General features: G+C 48.9%; 1 long non-coding RNA gene across 1 annotated transcript in view; it reads left to right on the forward strand.

Annotated features, from left to right (window-relative positions):
• Positions 1-5,912: 5,912 nt before the first annotated feature.
• The window catches only part of LOC146182897 (uncharacterized), a 42,704-nt gene continuing 30,614 nt past the window's right edge, over positions 5,913-18,002 (forward strand). Inside the window, exon 1 of the long non-coding RNA XR_014708444.1 lies at positions 5,913-6,032. This is a non-coding gene — a long non-coding RNA (uncharacterized LOC146182897). The remainder of the gene's footprint in view (positions 6,033-18,002) is intronic.

An 18,002-nucleotide genomic window follows, 5' to 3' on the forward strand; every position in this document is an offset into this window, starting at 1 on the left:
GTGCTCATAGCAGAGTTAAAACTTTGTATTCATTCAGTAGTGCACGACAAGTTTCAGAATTTGAAGTGCTCAGAAATAGTTTAGACTTGACAGCATACATGTTACAGTTCTCCAAGCTTGTAACCTTCGACTTGGGGATGCCTAAAGACGGGAGTTAATTCATACATCATTCTTAAATAGGGCAGGAATGCAAAAAGTGTTTGTGGAAGGCTCTGGATAATTTTGACCAACTGCAGTTCTTTATTGTGCACTGACATAGCGTAGTACACAGGTCCTTGATGGCTGGGATTGAACCAGAGTCCCCCAGCTCAGTGGTTGAGTGCCCTAACCACAAACTCTCAATGGCAGGGTGTGAATATTGTTATTGCATAGTACAGTTACTAGTGCTTGATGCTCTACTTTTTGGGAGGCATAAAATTCATGCTTTTCATGCACAATTTGAGTGTGTTCCTAGACAGGGTATGAGGCATAGAAGAGCAATTGCTGACTAGTGCATTGCTGGGAAGCTTGCCAAGTGTGGAATTGAGCCAAGATGGAAGTGGCAGAAGCGGCTGCTGGCTAGCGCTTGTGAAACTTGGTTCAAGGATAGTTGAACCTCTAAAATTTTTATTTTGATGGGCATTTGCAGTTAGATATTAGAGGACATGCAGTAGAAGCAGTATGAAAGGGAACCTGTAAATCCCATGGGAGAACCCCAGGTGATGGAAATCTCTGGGGCCCTCCACTACGACATCTCATAGCCTGAGTCGCTTTGGGACGTTAAACCCCATAAACCAAACCAAGCCGTGGCAGTGGTGGCAGATTGGGTGCATGTGATGCTTAATAAACGACGCAAGCGCTGTCACAAGCATGGTAATGCATGCGTGCACTTTTTAGAGCGGTAAGAATATTAAGAGCAGAGGCTTTGATTTCAGAAGCGGAATATGCACACAATGAGCAATTTGTCATGCATAGCTGTCGCACCAGGTTCAAAAGCATATGGTGCGAAAGCGATACAGGGTGTGCCTCCAGTGTTTAGAACACCCACTAGAACATGATCAGCTCACATCGGCATGGGCTCATATCTGTTTGTTTTCATATTGCTTCTACCTGTACATATATAGGGTCGACGTATAGGAGCAAGTGGGATCATGTGAAGTTTTGCGTGTTAGCAGGTGCAAGTGTTGCACATTTTGATAGTGTGTCGTCGCTGGGGTTACTGCAGTTTATTTAAGCTGTTGTCATGGTCCATTACTATTCTGTACATCAATGCCAGACGTGCGTGACAGAACATGATGTAAATTCCCTTGTAAAAAAATAAGCTCAGGAAAGCTTGGTTAATTAAGGGGGGACACGGGTCTTTCGGACCAAAAAATCACGAAAAAATCACTTTTTAGAAAATCTGATTTGCGAAATCAGTAGCTCTTTATCTACCTATCTGCTAAGTTTTTTATCTCTAGGGTCGGTATTTTAGTCATAATGCCAATTTATGTAATCGATGTCACCCAAATTTGGGCCGAAAACGACCCCCGAAACAACCATTTTCTGCGAGGCGTTCTTCCCATTTTGTGCGTGGCACCGTAGCCATCTTGGTCTCATTCGAAAGAGCCGCCTTTCGTCTTCAAATTGCCGCCTCTGCTGTTTACATTCGCCCATTGGTCGCATAAAAAATAGCAAAAAAGAAAACGTGGCATTTGCAATCCCACTGGCTTTCGGGGTGCATGTGTTGATAAGGTGTCACTGCATTGGTGGAGCTGGCTGATGACGTCTGCTCGGCGCGCCCGAGCCGCGGGGAGATGGCGGAGACGTGACGCCGGCCGCGCTTGGTTCCGAACCGTGAGGTGCGTTCACGGCAAGAATTCGTGAAAAAAGTGAAAAAAATAGTTGATTAATCATCTCAAGTGATGCCCTGCCCCGGCTGTGCACGCTCAGGCCGACGAAAGTCGTGCGTCAAACGATTGTGTGTACGAGCCTGAAGTAGGCCTAGTGCGTTCCCCAGCACGGGAAACTGCTACTGCCAGTGGTCGCACCCGCCGCGACGATGATATAGCAGACCGCAGATGAGCAGAAAGATAAGCTCAAAACAGAAAAAGCTTGAACTCGTGCCAACTCCAGCAACGAAGCGGTAGACGGATTGTTTTCGTGACGATGACGGCAGCGCGGCGGACAGTCCGCTTGACGAGGCGGAGTTCACGATTGTCAGATAACAGTTTGCCGAGATTGGCGGAGCGTAAAACATACGGTGGCGATATTGGCATTTAAAAAAGTGGACGGGGATGAGAAATCGCCGTCAAACTTATTCTCCAATGCGTAAACTGCGGGACACGTCGTCTTCGTAGAGCTTGCCACGCGTTTGCGCCGATCGGACCTCGTTCATAGTCCTTAGTGAATGCATTTGCTTCCAGTGCAATGCAGAGCACAGGAAAGCAGCGAACAGCTCCAAATTACATTTCTTTTCCGCAATAAACATTCCTCACCGTGGTCTTGATGCGAAGACGTAGCGAAACGACGTACGTAAAAAAAAAAAAAGTCGCTGCCTGCATGTGACTCGCGCAGTTGAAAAAGTGACAACTGAATGTGCTGCAACTGCAAATTAAAATGAAAGAGGCGACATTTGGACGTTGGAAAGCAAAGAGACTACATTCCTGGAGGTTTATAGGCATTTTAAACTGTAAATGTGTGCATTGCACCAGTGAATGTCTGTTAAATAATCCCCTGCTTCCTTTTGCTCTTTTCTCAAAACATGCATTGTCGACCACTTGCAGTTTTGTGGCCTTAATATCTGGACACCTATTGCAGATAGAGTAATGATTTCTTTTTCAGCATGAAGCCAAATATGTGGAGCACACAATGTTGCAAGCAGATTTTTTAATTTCTTGTTCAAAATTTTTAAAATGGCTTTTGTGTGTGACCATTATATGCTATATTTTGAACTTTGAACTTTGTTATGCAATAAAACAAAAAATAATTGCTCAATCAAAAAACTGCTTGCAACATTGTGTTCCTCATTCTTTCTAGTGTCCAGCAATGTGTTCATCTGAAGTTTTTCTTCAGTGGTCATTTTGTAATTGTTCTTGTAAGGATTAGACTAATTGGTGTAATTATCTCATAAAATAATTGGATCACAAAAGAAATATTTGCAGTTTTGGAATCTGCACAAAAAAACTACACAAACCCACTCAAGTTGCATCAATTTTGATTGGTAAATAAGGAATATAGGTTTAAGACCAGTGTCCCCCCTTAAGACGCAAATAGTCAGATGCCTGCGGTTCTTCTCATGTGTGTTGCAAGCATTTTAGCAAGCGAGATTTCGTTTATGGAGCTGGTGCTAAACAGTTCGGCGAATAGCGTCCGAAGGTCTGGTGCGTGCCTTTATGTTCTTGCACTTACTGTTTGTAAAGCTAACAGACACTGATTGCTGGTTGGATGAAAAATGTGGATTCTGCATGGAGGAGTACCTTCTGACAGCAAGGAAAGCTCATCCGAAAGCCGGGAGGTCTCAGATTTCTTCTCAATCTAGGCACTTATGCCCGAAAAGGAAACTTTCACAGAAAGTAACTAAAAGATTCTTCTGCCATGCACTGCAGTATGTGTGAGCTGTCTTAGCTTCAGCAATACTCTAGTAATTTCCAATAACCAAAAAAGAAAAACATGCACAGACATTTTGCAGTCTGTGACCTTCCAAGGTAAAAGTCAACAGAACTACCCTGCTCGGGGAAAGCAAACATCTGCCCGAATCTCAAATGAGAGTGATCGCAGTCAGTGCGCAGGAATTCGCAGTGTAGAACAAATTTCCGCACAATTGCATTAAATGATTTCTCCGCCTCGTCCTCACTGTCCAGCTTGTGTATACATGTACATTCAAGGGAGCTGTTGAATGGCGCCGCCTCCACTAGCACTGCTCGAAGGCACTACGCACCTGCTCTATGTACCACTCCTCACGCATAGAAATCTTGTGTTGTCGAGATTCAATAACTGCTTATTTCTGACCACCTGTGTAGCAAGCTCGGTTCTTGCCACAATAGCAACTAGGCTGGCCGGTGCATGTCGTTGTTGCAGTAAAAACTTGCCGGGCTGCGCTTTCGCAGCTCAGTGAATGTCTTTGTTATTGCAAAAGCAATACTGCTCGCAGTTTGAGCAGTCAGCGTGGCCCAGTGGTGACCACCAAGCTGGCAGGAGCTGCCAACGTGAGTCTCGTTTCACGTGGGACAGTTATGTCAGAATCAGCCTGCCAGGACCCTGGCATTCACGTTACTCCTAGAGCCCAATAAGGCACGTTCATACGGCTTGGTTTAAAGAGGGGCTTTATATGTGGGCCGGCAGGAGCTGTCAACTTGGGTCTCATGCTTCACATGGGACACTTATGTTAGAATCAGCCTGCCAGGACCTTGGCATTTCGTTACTCCTCTAGGCCACTAAGGCACATTCATACGGCTTGGTTAAAGCGGGGCTTTATGTGTGGGCTGGGGAAGAAGAAGAAGAAGAATTAGAAGAATTAGAAGAATGCTCAGTCACCCGCAGCTATTGCTTTCGCTCAATATTCGGTTCAGCAGCGTTGAACTCTTCTAATTTTTTTAAGGCGAAAGCCTTTAAGCTCATACTCGTTGTGAACATCCATCCATTACATCCAAAGGCTGGAACAGTGCCAGCTGTGACCCTCCGTCGCATCGGTGCACACCCTTCTTGCTCCTCAGCGACAGGTGGTGGTGCTAAAGTGCATGTGCAGCTGCGCATAGCAACAGTGGCGTCACCGGCAGGCAGAGCGAGTACGCACTGCGCGCCAGACGTGTCGTTGCTATCGAGTGAATGAGTCAGATGGCTCCCAAGCGGCTCAATGATTCCACACCAAGCGGTTTGGATAAGCGCAGGAAGACAGGAAGACAAATTCCCCAAACGGCAGCTCCAGGCTTCTCTTGGGACAAAGGCGAGAGATGCGGAACGAAGGCGTTTGGGACAGCGCAATGCTTTCTCCTGGGACGAAAGCAAGGGAGGCAGGAAGTGCCAACAGCGACTAATATGCAGTTACTGGCAGTCGAAGTGACACGGCAAAGGCTTTTCGCCTAGTGCACTTTAGGCTGCAGAAGTGTCCCCATAGTTTGTTTTTTTTTGTTTTTCTGCTGAATGAGGGGTTTTAAACTCTGCAAGCACGGGTTTTGCCAAGAGGTGGTGCCGTGGCATGTCCTCGTGCCCAGTACTATGTTCTGTGGCAGTGTGTGGATGTTTATGCCTTTGTGTGACCTTGCTGATTGTGTTGTTTCTGTGAAATAGCATTGTATATCCTCCACATTATTGCACTGCATGGCCCCTTGCAGCACTGTGTAATACCAAATTTTATCCTGTACTCCATTACTCCATTTTGAGGTAACATGCTTGCTCAGATACTCTTTCCTGTTGAAAACAAAACACAGGCTAGAAACATGGCAGCTGTGCTTCATTATGGGCTATTGTCAGTTCGGTTACACTGCTTGTTATGAGGAATAATTGGCAAAAAAATAAAGAAAAAGTGGGGGACTCATTACGAAGCGCTTGTGAAGGGAGCTAACAACCACTGACACTGAGAGAAGCAGAGGTTTTTTTTTTTTTGTTGTGGATCAATGTTAAATAATGTTGTAATCATGGAGGTAATTGATTAGAAAGTAAAAAAACAAAAACAAAACTACCGCATGCTGCCAGTGGGATCCTTACTATCTATCTCCGAATTTCGCGTCCAGTTTTGTACCCATTGAGCTACGGGGACAACTGTTGAGTCTTTTACTGTCTTAAGTGTTTTCCTTACGGGAAAACTATCCTTGACTGTATTCACCAGTGCCTTTTGATGGGTAGAAGCCTCAAGTCTGCATGTTAGGGTGTACCAAAAGTTGTTCATGTCTTGAAAAAGACACTTTGTTGGCATACTGGTTTAATGCGTTCTGTTTCAATGCTGTGCTTCTTTAGGACACTCTGCGAGATTTGCTCTTCACTTCGAAAAGCCATGTGCAGATTGAAGGAACCATGATGGCAGCCTATGCCTGTTTCTCTTGCTTACCTACTTCCTGCATGGCCAGAAGCATTCGGTACGTTGTTTCGAACCCTTCTAAGTTTGTAGCTTTGCCACTTAGTGCATAAATATCTGGCATTTGCCAACTTTACAGCACAGCTGAAAAATCCCCTCACTTGAAGCTTATGAGGAATGATTTCAGTATCTTGCGCTCCCCCCACCTCCCCCTTCCCGCTTTTCCCTGTGCCGAACGGTGCTCACGCTCCATTTTTCCATCCGATTGTGCGCTCTAGGCTACCGCGATGACAAGGCCGAAGATTACCTTTTACTGCCTCCGATGCCAACTATGCGCACAGTGCTAAGCTAGTTCATCCGAATGACTCGCTTCGCCTAAGCTTTTACGGTGCTGCAAAACCGGGCTGTTTGCGATAACGAAGTCTACTCTCTAATTTAAGACGAAAAGAAAAAAAGCCTTCAGCCAAAAAGCAATCTCCACAGTATTGCTGGCGCCAAATTTGGTCTGAAAAATCTAACTTTTGGACACCATAGGGTCCGAAATATCAGTCGTGAAAATGTACACACTCCTATGGGGCACGTGATGATTCCTGGATGAATTCCGAAATATCGCGCTTGTCCGAATTATTGGAGTTCGAAAAATTGATCGGCTACTGTAACGCATTTTCAAAAACAGTTTGCAGCAGTGTTAGTGATCAGTTGGTCCCAAGGCATGGCCAGAAAGCAAAGAGCATCTGGAAGACTAGTCCACGTGTGCTCCCAAAGATCGATCACAAAGAGAAGTTGCCTCACTGAAAGCCTCTTAAAGTGGTGTTTTACACATCCGGTGGCTGTGGGTACCTTGCCGTGTTCGCAGGCAAGAGCGTGACGGTGACATTTATTAGTGCCGCAGGACTACCGTATTTACTCGCATATAGGTCGACCACGAATATAGGTCGACCCCTGTTCACTAGGCTCGTCGAGGAATAAAACAAAAATTGTTCAAATGTAAGTCGACCAATATTTTTTGGAAAGCCGAGCAACACATACACGACAAACCTTTATTCATAATGAACTTGGCCACTAAGTTTCGCTAGGCGCTGTCAGAAGAAGCCACATCATTGTCGAAACTGTTTTTCTCTTGGGATACTTCACAGGCGACCTCTGCATCCCAAATGACGTCGTCCTCACTGCCATCGAGTGCATTCGAAATACAGCATTTTTTTAATGCTGTTCTGATTATCTCCGTTGGAAGGTCTTGCCACGCATCTTTTACCCATGTCGCCACTTCGCTGTGCGAGGCCTTCTTGCGACGTCTCGTTGGCGTTATGGCTGCACTGTCGTTCGCTAGCCACTCCTTGCAGTATTTGGAGATGCGGTCCTTAAAAGGTTTATTGATGGTCACATCCAGCAGTTGCAATTGAGACGTCATACCACCAGTTATGACGACCAAGTCTGTGCCTGCCTTCTGTAGGGCTTCCTTGACACCCGGGCAAATGTGGCCTCTGAACGAGTCCAAGACCAGTATGTTCGGAAAGCTCAAGCCAGCACCTGGTCGCTTCATCCAAACAGTCTTGAACCATTCTTTGGCCATTTCTTCGTTCATAAATCCCTTTTCATTATCGCGGATGATTACTTTTTTCAGGAACGATTCATTTTTTGGAAGAGTCTTCCGGCGAAACACGATGTATGACGGTAACTTCCAGCCATCTGCAGTGCAGCACAGCATGACAGTAAAGCGCGTTTGCTCATAAGCAGTCATCTACAAGTGCACGTCTTTTGCCCCCTTTGTTGTTATGGTGGTACGACTGTGCATGTCAAAGTATACAGGCGTTCGGTCGGCGTTCCCTCTCTGGCCAAGACCATAATCCTTTTCACGCCGGAGCTTCAGAACGTAGTGCTGAAATTCTATCAGCCGTTCCTCATACTCTGTCGGCAAACGTTGGCAGATGGTCGTTCTACGACGAAGGGAGAGTCCGTTGCACCGCATAAATTTTTGAACCCAACCCCGACTCGCTTTGAACGTCGACCGACCTATCCCCTCTCGCTGCGCCAATTGCCGAGCCTTCATTTGTATGTCCTCACATGACACCTGGAGACCGTTCGCAAGCTCCTCTTCCACATGAAGACTCAATTCCTTTTCGAGAGCTTCATACCTCCTGGTTCAGTTCAGTTTAGTCGTTCAGTCGTGTCCGACTCTTCGTGACCCTATGGACCATGTCACGCCACGCTTTCTGGTCTCTCACTATCTTCCTAACATCACATAACTTCATCTGCAGTGCCTTGAGGATGCCATCTAACCAACGCCTTCTCTGCCTACCCCTTCTCCGGCGACCCTCAACCTTTCCCAACATCAAATCTTTCTCCAGCGACTCCTCTCTTCTCATCAGATGACCAAAGTAGCTGAGCTTTAACTTTAAAATTTGACCCTCCAATGAGCAGTCAGGGTTTATGGTCGACAATATCGACTGATTTGATCTTCTGGCAGTCCAAGGAACTCTCAAGAGTCTTCGCCAGCACCACAATTCAAACGCGTCAATTCTTCAGCGGTCAGCCTTTTTCACAGTCCAACTCTCGCATCCATACATCACAACTCATACCTCATACCTCATCATCATACCTCCTGGTTGCTGGCCCACAAAAAGCACGACACCGCCCGTTGCAAGTAAACAGTCGATCGCGCTGTTTCCGCCAACCCCTAATCCACTTTTCGTTTACATCGAACTCGTGCTGAGCGGCACAGTTGTTCGAGTTCTTCGCAAAAAAAATCGCTTGTCGCTTGAAGTCGGCGGTGAAGCTCTGCCGACGTGACATCATTACTCAAGCAGCAAAAGCAGCAAAATTGTGAATGCAATCTCAGAATGGTGATGGAGATGTATAGCAGAGGGTAACAACAAAGACAGGCTTTCCGAGGTATGCGAGCTCCGTACGAAGCCTGCAAAGTCGACAACCTGAAAGCAGACGTCAGCGCCACCTTTATGAATTGGTTATACCAGTGATTCTTTTAATGAGCAACTTTGTTGCGACTTATTAATTTCACTAGCACTTTTGCTGGACTTGTAGCAAATTTTTCATTTTTAATATTTGTATTATGCGTAACTGTGGCTGCGGCTTCGACATGCATGCCAGAGCGTTTGTTTTGGTCACGACCTCCTCTATAAACTGGCTTTGGTACCTATTTAAATGTAGACTGCTTCATATGCTGTCTACCACATGATAAGACCACAGAAACAAGCGAACACAGGAACGAGCTAAAGAGCCATGCGGGTGCACACTGCAATTCGCTGTTATTTTTTACTGTGAGGTCACTGCTCTATCGTCGGCTCGCCGGCATGGCCATCTCGAATGCAGTCGGCAGCATTCAAAGTACAGTGGACTCCTCTTAAACGGAACTTGAAGGGGATTCAGAAAGTGTTCCATTTATCAGAAGTTTCATTTAAGCAAAGTACACATATTTCGTGATGCAAAACTTTATTCAAATTGTTCCAAGCCTTACTGTTGTGGATGCAAAGAAAAAAATGAATCAATCTTAGTTTGCTTAACATTCTTCAATTGCTTTTTAAAGAAGTAAGTGTGCATACTCGACAAGCTTGGCAGAAATTCAACACACCCCTCGTGTTCAAAGTAGTGTTGCAGAAGTGCAACAGCATCTTTAGCTGCACTGTCTGGCACTGCGCTTAGCTCAGGGTCCTCACACTCGTCACTGGAGGAGGAGGACTGGTCGTCGGCTTGCACCTTGGCAATCATTTCTTGAAGACTTTCCTCACGACAGGTGCGCACGTGGGCATCCACAGCCTCATAGTCCTGTCGCGAAAAAGGAGCAGAGGGCACTACCTGCCTGAATATAGCGTCGGCTTCTACAGCTTCTGTATCGGTAGCACTAGCCTCTTCATGAGGTAATGGTTCATGAGCTTTGAAGCCTGCATGGTGGAAGCACCTCTGCACTGTTGTCGCCTGCACTTCTTCCCAGGCACGGACCAAGATATGTATCGCCGACAGCAAGCCAATGCTGTAGTCCTTGCCACTGTCGGCACAAAGCAGCATGCGGTGGAGCAGCTGGCGGCGGTAATGCACTTTGATAACCCCCTGATCCATAGGTTGTACCAATGCAGTTGCATTGGCAGGCAGAAACTCGAGGCTGATGGACTTCAGTCCTTCCACTTGGCCATGGGCAGGGCAATTATCGACAATGAAAACAACTTTCCTGCCCTGCTTAGTAAACCTTGCATCTTCTTCTTGCAGCCAGTTCTCAAAAATTGCCATTGTCATCCACGCTTTACTATTGGCAGTGTACGTCACAGGAAGACTTCGCGTTCCTTTGAAGCAACGTGGGTGCTTTGCCTTCCCGACTACCAGCAGTTTCAGTTTCTCGTCCCCTGCCATGTTCGCGCCCACGAGCACCGTAATGCACTCCTTACTGCGCTTCCCACCAGTGCAGGCTTCGCCTTTGTAGGCCAGTGTCTTAAAAAGGCCCATCTCATCAATGTTGAATACGTCTCGTGGCTCATAGCTGCTTAAAATATCCTGCAGTGGCCCCTGTTGCCAGTCGGCGCACAAGTCTTTGCCCACGGAAGCACTTTCACCGGAGATTGTCTTAAAAACTAGGCCATGGCGCTTTTTAAAACGGCTGAGCCATCCATCGCTGGCACTGAAGTTGTCGGCTCCTAGTTGCAGGGCTATCTCCCGCGCCTTTTGCTCCAGAATGGGACCGCTTATAGGAAAATTAGCGCTCCGCGCACGCTTAAACCATAAAAAGAGAACCTTTTCTAATTCCTCATGCCGCGTCATCCTCATCCGCATTCGGCTTGAAGCAAAAGTCCCAGTCTTAACAGCTCCTTGTATAGCGGCCTTGTTCTTCAATATCCGCGACAGCGTTGACTTCGGGATGTCGAACTTCTTCGCAACTTCTGTTTTCGACAAGCCGCTTCGCTCAAGCTCCTGAAGAACTTGTAATTTCTTCTCAAGCGAGAGCGCTTTGTGTGGTCGTTTCTGAATGTTCTCCATCACGACCAAGCATCGACCTCGCGTAGGCCTAACGCAGAGCACCGGGACGACACGACACGATGTTCCGGCACGGCGGCAACAAAGATTGCTACTGGATTGGCTTGCCTCAGCTGTAGTTTTGGCTGTGAAGTATTTGTTCATGGTTGTGAGATTACCGTTGCCATGTGCGAGAACATATTGATACAAACTATAGTCGACGACGAAGCGGAGATAATCAGTGGCTAGTTGACGTAGACGATGAAGTGGTTGCTAGTTTGTGTAGACAACGAAGTTGGTTGCCTGGAACCACGCTCAGACCGCTGCTCGGACCGCTCTCGTACTTCGGCAGTCTTCTAGGCTCAGGGCATTGCCTGGACGTTTGGCTCAATACCCGTTACAGTCTGGTGGAGGTGCTGGGTACGTTTTCCCACGTTTACACGCTTCACAACGGATCTGACTCCGGTCCACCAGCGACTCAGTCGCCGCCTCCGCGGACAGTCGCCTGAGGTTGGGCCCCTTTCCACCCCTACAAGGATCACGCAGCCGCAACTCTCGAGCCACCTCGACATGGCCACTGATCCCAGGCTCTCAGCTCCGATCCTTTGCCACCCGCCGCGAACACCACCATCTTTTCACGGCGACGTCTTCGAAGACGCTGAGGATTGGCTGGCTACCTTCGAGCGAGTGGCTCGGTACAACGGCTGGAGTGACGAGCAAAAGCTTAATAATGTTTACTTCGCCCTAGAAGAGTCTGCGCGTACGTGGTTCGAAAACCACGAGGGCGCCCTTACCACCTGGCAAGCATTTTGCCATGAACTTCTGACCACCTTCCCCAACGCCGATTGCCGCGAGAAAGCTGAAGCTGCACTTCAGTCCAGAAACCAGCGGCCAAATGAAAGTGTACGCATGTTCTGTGAAGACATGACCCGTCTTTTCCAGCGTGCAGACCCCAATATGAAAGAGGAGAAGCTTCGCCACCTCATGCGTGGAGTTAAGCACGAGCTGTTTGCGGGCCTCGTTCGCAGTCCACCGCGTACCATTGCTGAATTCCTCGCGGAAGCAACGACCATGGAAACGACGCTCCAACAACGGGCCCGGCAGTACAACCGAGATGTCAGCAGCCTGGCCCCAGATGTTTTTTCGTCGTGCCATGGAGGCGGTGCGGACGCCTTACTCGGTTGTTCGAGAGGAACTCCAACGTTTCCGTCTGTCTCAGAGTGCGCCAGTGACCTCACTGACCGAAGTAGTCAGAGATGAAGTACGCCAGGCTGCTCGTGAATTCCCGGTCACCAACGTACTGCAGCGCGGCGATGAAATGCCCACGCACACGTCCGTTGTTCCTCAGGCAGCTGCCTACGATCCTGTTGCTACCATGCCTCCACGGGGCGACGACAAATGAATGTACGCGTTCGTTGCACGTCAAGCAGCTGCCTGTGGTCCTATTGACCCGACACCGGTGTTTAGTCACATCAGTCCGTATGACGTATCGGCTCAAGCTGTGGTGCCTGTTACACGCCCTCGCAAGTCGGACGTGTGGCGTACGCGGGACCGCAGGCCAATCTGCTACCACTGCGGGGAGGCTGGCCACCTTTACCGTGCATGCCCGTATCGCCGAGTGGGACTTCGCGGCTTCGCACCCGATGCGCCCTGTCCACGGAACGGCGAACGGCCGCTCGAAATAGAAGCTCATCTGTCGGCCAGTCAGAGGCCTGGGAGATACAGGCGCTATGACTCAGGATCGTCATCTCCGCGGCGGTACCGTTCCCCAAGCCCTCGCAGAGACGCCAGCAATACTGAGCGGCGTTCTCCAAGTCCACACTGGGAAAACTAATTCCAGCGGTCTCCGGAGGCAGGGCCGCTGCTGTCGGAAACATTGAAGATCCTCCGTCGCCGATACACCGATACGCTGATTTTTCACAGGGGCAGGGTAGCGACAGCATCCGACGCGCTACTTCTGATTTGTGCGTGACACTTGACGGAACTGACACGATCGCTCTACTTGACACTGGTGCAGACTATTCAGTGATGAGCCACGCCCTCGCCCAGGAATTGAGCAAAGTTGTGATCTATGGTTGGGCCCCAGCATTCGCACGGCTGGAGGTCACCTCATTAGCCCGGCCGGAAGATGCACAGCCCAAATTGGCATCCGCGGTTTCGTCTACGTCGGGGAATTCGTTGTCTTGCGCGAATGTTCGAGAGATTTGATTCTGGGGCTCGACTTTCTGCAGGCAAACGGGGCTGTGATCAACCTACACGAGGCACGAGTCACATTCTCGACTAAACGGGCAGTGGCACGCCTCGACACCCGCGATCCCTGTAGCCATGCTCTGCGTATTGTGGAGGATGATGTCACGGTGCCACCACGGTGCAGTGTCGTAATGCGCGTGCAGAATGACCTATTTCATGACTTTGAGGGCTCGGCGGAGGGTCATATCCCGCTGCTGCTTGAGAGGGGTCTCATTATTGCCCGAGGCCTCGTCCACCTACGGGATGGCTGCACTACCGTTCTGCTCACCAACTTTTCGAACGAATTTCAGCACCTCGTCAAAGGCACGGTAATCTCCTTCCTCCAAGACGTCGCGGAGTGTCCACATTTGTGCACCGTGGAAGAAGCCCTTCAAGAAGACACTGGACCTCGTCACGTTCTGCCACCTGTCGAAATAAACACCGAGTTATCGCCGGCTCAGAAGGATCTTCTTTCGGCTGTCTTGGCAGATTTTGCAGACTGCTTCGCAACGTCTTCCAAAGTGGGCCGAACTCCGGTTGCCAAGCACCGTATAATAACAGACGAGACCACGCGCCCCGTATGCCAACGCCCATACCGCGTTTCTCCAACGGAACGAGCAGCGATTCAGAGACAGGTCACCGAAATGCTTTCCGACGATGTCATTCAGCCGTCTACAAGCCCGTGGGCTTCGCCGGTTGTTCTCGTCAGAAAGAAGGACAATACTCTGCGGTTCTGTGTCGATTACAGAAAACTTAATCTCGTCACTAAAAAGGACGTTTACCCACTTCCCCGCATAGACGATGCACTCGATCGACTGCGAGATGCACGATACTTCTCGTCGCTAGACCTAAAAGGTGGGTACTGGCAAATAGAAGTGGATGAGAGAGACCGGGAGAAGACTGCTTTCGTGACACCCGATGGCTTGTATGAGTTTAAGGTGCTACCGTTCGGCCTATGTTCGGCACCGGCCACATTCCAACGCATGATGGACACCGTTCTGTCCGGTTTGAAGTGGCAGTCGTGTTTGGTTTACCTGGACAATGTCGTCATATTTTCGACCACCTTTGACCAACACCTAGAAAGGTTACGCCTTGTGTTAATAGCTCTCCGAGACGCCAATCTGACAATCAAACCGGAGAAATGTCACTTCGGCTTTGAGGAACTTCGCTTCCTTGGTCACGTGGTCAGCGCAAAAGGTGTTCGCCCGGGCCCTGAAAAGACAGCTGCCGTTTCTGGTTTTCCGCACCCTACTGACAAGAAAGCGGTTCGACGGTTCTTAGGTTTGTGCTCCTATTACAGACGCTTTGTACGAGACTTTTCGCACATCGCAGAACCGCTAACCACACTGACTCGAGATGACACGTCGTTCCTGTGGGGAAGTGAACAAGAGGCCGCTTTCCTTGAGCTTCGCAGCCGCCTACAGAATCCTCCGATACTAGGCCATTTTCACGAAAACGCCGCAACTGACGTTCACACTGATGCCAGCAACGTTGGGGTTGGTGCAGTACTAATTCAGTGGCAAGACGGTGCAGAACGGGTCATCGCTTACGCGAGCCGAACACTTACCCACTCCGAAACCAACTATTCAACAACTGAGAAAGAATGTCTGGCGGTAATATGGGCCCTCACTAAGTTCCGACCATACCTCTACGGCCGATCTTTCCGCGTTATAAGCGACCACCATTCATTATGCTGGCTCGCGAGCCTCAGAGACCCCTCAGGACGATTGGCTAGATGGAGCCTTAGATTACAAGAGTATGACGTAACAGTCGTATACAAATCAGGACGGAAGCATCAGGATGCTGACTGTCTGTCGCGCTTGCCCATCGCCATATGTCCAGAAGAAACGGCCGATTATTTTCCCTTTCTGGGGGCTATTAGTACAACCCAAATGGCGCAGCTGCAGAGAATGGACCCAGAGTTAGCGTCACTCATCAACTATCTGCAGGGCGTCGACGCCCGTATTCCCCGTGTTTTTCATCGTGGGCTTCAAACGTTCACTCTACGTGGTAACGTGCTCTACAAGCGAAATTTCGCTAACAGTGAAGAAACGTTTCTCCTTGTTGTGCCCTCCGAGTTGCGCCGAGATATATTGAGTGCCTGTCATGATGAACCCACCGCCGGCCACCTGGGGGTGAGCCGTACACTTGCACGAATTCGTCAAAAGTATTATTGGCCCAGGTTACTCCCATCGGTGCGGGCTTATGTACGCTCATGTCGTGACTGCCAACGTCGCAAGTCTCCGCCATTGAAACCCGCTGGATTTCTTCAGCCTATTGCTCCGCCAAAGACCCCTTTCCATCAAGTGGGCATGGATCTTCTCGGTCCTTTTCCGAAGTCCTCGTCTGGCAACCGTTGGGTAGTCGTCGCGACAGACTACCTAACACGGTACGCAGAGACCGCGTCCCTTGTTAAAGGTACTGCAGCCGAAGTTGCTCAATTTTTCGTTCATAACATTGTCCTACGTCATGGCGCCCCCGCCGTGGTAATCACTGACCGTGGAACAGCTTTTACGGCTCGCCTAATCCGGTTGGTCATGACTCTGACTCACACTAGCCATCGACGTGCGACGGCGTATCACCCTCAGACCAACGGGCTGGTGGAGCACCTCAATCGCACCCTCACCGACATGATTTCTATGTATGTGGACGCAGAACATCGCACCTGGGATGTGATTTTGCCCTATATAACTTTCGCGTACAATACCGCCACTCAAGAGACGACGCGACTGACACCGTTCCAACTTGTCTTCGGTCGCCAAGTGAGCACGCCGTTGGATGCCATGATGCTAGTTAGTCCTTCTTGCGGCTCTGACGCCGAACTTGATGCCGACATCTTTGTTCAGCGTGCTGAGGAAGCGCGGCAACTAGCACGCCTCAGAATCCACCGACAACAGGCGAATGACGCTGCTCGGTATAACCTCAGCTGAAGAATCGTCACTTACGAGCCGGGCGACCTCGTCTGGGTTTGGACACCTGTTCGTCATCGCGGCCTATCTGAAAAATTACTGCGCCGATACTTCGGCCCTTACGAGATTTTTCGCCGTATCAGTGAAGTCACCTACGCCGTTGTTCCCGTAGCTTCAGCTCCATCCCGAAGGCCACAGCGTCCTGAAGTCGTGCACGTGGTTCGGCTGAAGCCCTATCATGATTGTACATGACTGAACTTTTCGTCAACGCCGCTGGGTCCTTGTGGCACTTTGTGCACCCTTTCGCTGACTTCTTCCTAGTAGCACCGCGTCGCATCGAGTCGATGCTACAGAGGAGGGGGGCAGTGATACAAACTATAGTCGACGACGAAGCGGAGACAATCAGTGGCTAGTTGACGTAGACGATGAAGTGGTTGCTAGTTTGTGTAGACGACGAAGTTGGTTGCCTGGAACCACGCTCAGACCGCTGCTCGGACCGCTCTCGGACTTCGGCAGTCTTCTAGGCTCAGGGCGTTGCCTGGACGTTTGGCTCAATACCCGTTACAATATTCGCTGGTCAGATTCTGAATGTTCAGCTTTTGTGCCGTTTAACCGAGGGTAACAAATAAGCGGTGTTTCAATTAATCGCATAATTTTACTGTGTTGGCATAGGAATCCAACCAAATAACGCTACCTAATTCCGTTAATCCGAAATTTTCATTTAACCAAGTTTCGTTTATTGGGCGTCCACTGTAGTTCTAAACGCTTTTATTAGACTTGCCAACGCTATTTTTTATTTGTGCGTGTGTGTGTGCATTTACTGCAAACTTAAGTATTGTACCAATGTAGCCAGCACTGCTTGTATTGCGAGCGCGACCATAGAACTCCATTGTCTCGCTACTGTTGCTCGCTTTGGTCACAAATATAGTTTGAGGTTCTTTGGTCACGATAAATAATTATGGATAACATTTCTGAAAATAAAAAAAAAAAGGTCGACCTACCATATTTACTCGCAAATGCTTTCACTTTTTTTTCGTGGAAAATTGATGCCAAGTTGGGGGGTGCGATAATTAGGCGGGGAAAATTTTCGACCAAATGTTTTGGAGCGCTAAAAGCAAATTTAAATAGGTGCGAATCGGGGTTCTTAGGTCAGCTATTGTAAATATAACCAAAGCATTACTTTCAAGCAGAACTTACTCGTTTTATAAAAGTACAGGGTCACCATAAGCACAAATTGCTAAAGCACTTTATTTACCGCACGCAGCCGCATCATTACTCCCCGCGTTCCATGGTATAATGCTCACAGCAGACCATACAGTTCTACTCGCGATCAGAGACTTAATCCGAGTCCGCATCGGTACAACAATCGCTGTCTCCAGTTGCGCACTACGCAGAACTCGACGTTGAAGTGCATGCTGGCAGCGCGGTTGCCACACTGTAGCCCGTACTCGAAAGCTTTAGACGTGGGTCTTAGAACGGCCAAAAGTGGTCCAAAAAACGATTTTGAGAAACACCCTTTTTCTGAAGGTTTAGCCTTTCGAGCACCTGCACTCAAATTATTAACGCTGAAGTGGGTCAGGAAATGTGATAAAATCAGTTTTCAAAACATCACGGCAGCCGCAAAATGCCCCTCGAAAAGAGAAAATTTGTTCAAAATTTCCGCGCACGCCGCGGGCGTTCCAGCCGGCTGATTGTCGATATCTTGGGCTTGGTTTGAAGCTGTTTTCTTTGCACAATTTACGCTATCTCAAAATGGCATCGCTCAAGCGGTATGGCTGCGAGCACCGGTTTTCCGAAGGCCGTTTATGGTCTCTAATTGGCTGTCGCGCGGCGTGCTTTTCAAGCGCCATTCCGCATCTCTTATTGGCTGGCGTGACCTGCGCGTCATTTTTTTTTCTTTCTGTTTTGCGTTCGCCGCCGTGGCTGCCTGTTCG

Source organism: Amblyomma maculatum, chromosome 7, assembly GCF_055883805.1.
Source record: "Amblyomma maculatum isolate TAMU_Amacu chromosome 7, ASM5588380v1, whole genome shotgun sequence".
Lineage (NCBI taxonomy): Eukaryota > Metazoa > Arthropoda > Arachnida > Ixodida > Ixodidae > Amblyomma > Amblyomma maculatum.